This window comes from Apteryx mantelli, unplaced genomic scaffold (genome assembly GCF_036417845.1).
Source record: "Apteryx mantelli isolate bAptMan1 unplaced genomic scaffold, bAptMan1.hap1 HAP1_SCAFFOLD_142, whole genome shotgun sequence".
NCBI classification, from domain to species: Eukaryota; Metazoa; Chordata; class Aves; order Apterygiformes; family Apterygidae; genus Apteryx; species Apteryx mantelli.
The window spans coordinates 15,001-17,500 of NW_027118497.1; positions in this window are offsets into that span (position 1 = coordinate 15,001).

The following is a 2,500-nucleotide window of genomic DNA, read 5'->3' on the forward strand; positions in this document are numbered from 1 at the left end:
CGGGGAGGCGAGGCGGACGGCCGTTTCCAACGGTTCCGGCGCGCTGGCCGGGGGTCGACCTCGACGCGCCGCACCCTCTGCCCTGCGGGCCCACCGCCCCCGCCACCACCACCACCTCGGAGCTGCAGGTCGCCGGCCTGGTAAGCCCTTCCCCGTGCGGCGGGGCGTGCGGGGCGGCCGCGGTGGGGGGGGGGGGGGGGGAGAAATGTCGGCGGAAAAGGGTGGCGCGCGCGGGCGTGGAATCTACTTGCCCGAGCGCCCGGAGAAAAAGCCCGCGAGTCCCTGGGCGGCGGCCGGGGGGGGGCGGGTGGGTGGTAGCGCCGGCAAACAGAGAAGAAAGAAAGAAACAGAAAGAAAGAGACCGTGCCCACAACGGCGCAGATTCGCGCACGAGCACCCTCCCCTTAGCGCGGGGCCGCGGGACTCCTACCTTGCGAAGGAGCGAGCGCAGCAGGACTCCCAGCGAGGTCCGGTCGCCGCGCGGGGGGGGGGGGGGGGGGGGCTGAGCTGGCCCGGTAGCGGCCGGCCCATCTTGGCAGCCGCCGGCCAGCGCTCCCAGGCCGGGGAGGGCGCCTTCGCGGCAAAGGGGAGTCTGCCGGCTGCGGGGGTCTCGGAGGGGCGAGTAGGTCTACCCGGCTCCGGGAGGCCGCGCCGAGGTCGCCGCCCGGCCCGCGGGCCCGCCTTCCGGGCCGCGGCCGCCCGGTCTACCCGGCTCCGGGAGGCCGCGCCGAGGTCGCCGCCCGGCCCGCGGGCCCGCCTTCCGGGCCGCGGCCGCCAGGTCTACCCGGCTCCGGGAGGCCGCGCCGAGGTCGCCGCCCGGCCCGCGGGCCCGCCTTCCGGGCCGCGGCCGCCCGGTCGACCCGGCTCCGGGAGGCCGCGCCGAGGTCGCCGCCCGGCCCGCGGGCCCGCCTTCCGGGCCGCGGCCGCCCGGTCGACCCGGCTCCGGGAGGCCGCGCCGAGGTCGCCGCCCCGCCCGCGGGCCCGCCTTCCGGGCCGCGGCCGCCCGGTCGACCCGGCTCCGGGAGGCCGCGCCGAGGTCGCCGCCCGGCCCGCGGGCCCGCCTTCCGGGCCGCGGCCGCCCGGTCTACCCGGCTCCGGGAGGCCGCGCCGAGGTCGCCGCCCGGCCCGCGGGCCCGCCTTCCGGGCCGCGGCCGCCCGGTCTACCCGGCTCCGGGAGGCCGCGCCGAGGTCGCCGCCCGGCCCGCGGGCCCGCCTTCCGGGCCGCGGCCGCCCGGTCTACCCGGCTCCGGGAGGCCGCGCCGAGGTCGCCGCCCGGCCCGCGGGCCCGCCTTCCGGGCCGCGGCCGCCCGGTCTACCCGGCTCCGGGAGGCCGCGCCGAGGTCGCCGCCCGGCCCGCGGGCCCGCCTTCCGGGCCGCGGCCGCCAGGTCTACCCGGCTCCGGGAGGCCGCGCCGAGGTCGCCGCCCGGCCCGCGGGCCCGCCTTCCGGGCCGCGGCCGCCCGGTCTACCCGGCTCCGGGAGGCCGCGCCGAGGTCGCCGCCCGGCCCGCGGGCCCGCCTTCCGGGCCGCGGCCGCCCGGTCTACCCGGCTCCGGGAGGCCGCGCCGAGGTCGCCGCCCCGCCCGCGGGCCCGCCTTCCGGGCCGCGGCCGCCCGGTCTACCCGGCTCCGGGAGGCCGCGCCGAGGTCGCCGCCCCGCCCGCGGCCGGCCGGTCTACTCGTCTCCGGCGTGCCCTTGTCGCCTTTTCCGGGTGGTAAGCGGTAGACCTGTTCTCCCTGGCCTTCCTGTGGAGCGGCGAGAGGGGTCGCTCTGTTGCGCTGCCTCCAGTTACGTCATCGTAAAGGCCGGCCATTTCCGCGCCCCGCCCCGGTAGGAGGGGCGGCTGTTCTTCGGCTCTCCGGCGCCGCCTGACTTACCGGTACGACTGTAGGGCAGAGGGTGAGCAAGCGCTGAGTTCCGGAGCTCTACTCCCGGGCGCCCCCAGCGCTAAGTGGCCGGCCTGCGAGCGACCTAGGGCGGCTTGCGAGGGCAGGTAAGGCCCGGTCCCGACTCCGGTTCTCTGACAAAATGTTTTTTTCGGCGCGTTCGATACGGCGCTTTCCCGGCACGTTCTCGGCAGCCAGGCGAGCGTGTCCCCGGTGCCGGGAAGCGCGGAGCCGCGGAGCCGGCGGCGGGCTCCAGCGACGGTTGCCGAGTTGCGAGAGGGCTGAGGCGGTCCGCGCGGAGCGTGTCCCCGGTGCCGGGAAGCGCGGAGCCGCGGAGCCGGCGGCGGGCTCCAGCGACGGTTGCCGAGTTGCGAGAGGGCTGAGGCGGTCCGCGCGGAGCGTGTCCCCGGTGCCGGGAAGCGCGGAGCCGCGGAGCCGGCGGCGGGCTCCAGCGACGGTTGCCGAGTTGCGAGAGGGCTGAGGCGGTCCGCGCGGAGCGTGTCCCCGGTGCCGGGAAGCGCGGAGCCGCGGAGCCGGCGGCGGGCTCCAGCGACGGTTGCCGAGTTGCGAGAGGGCTGAGGCGGTCCGCGCGGAGCGTGTCCCCGGTGCCGGGAAG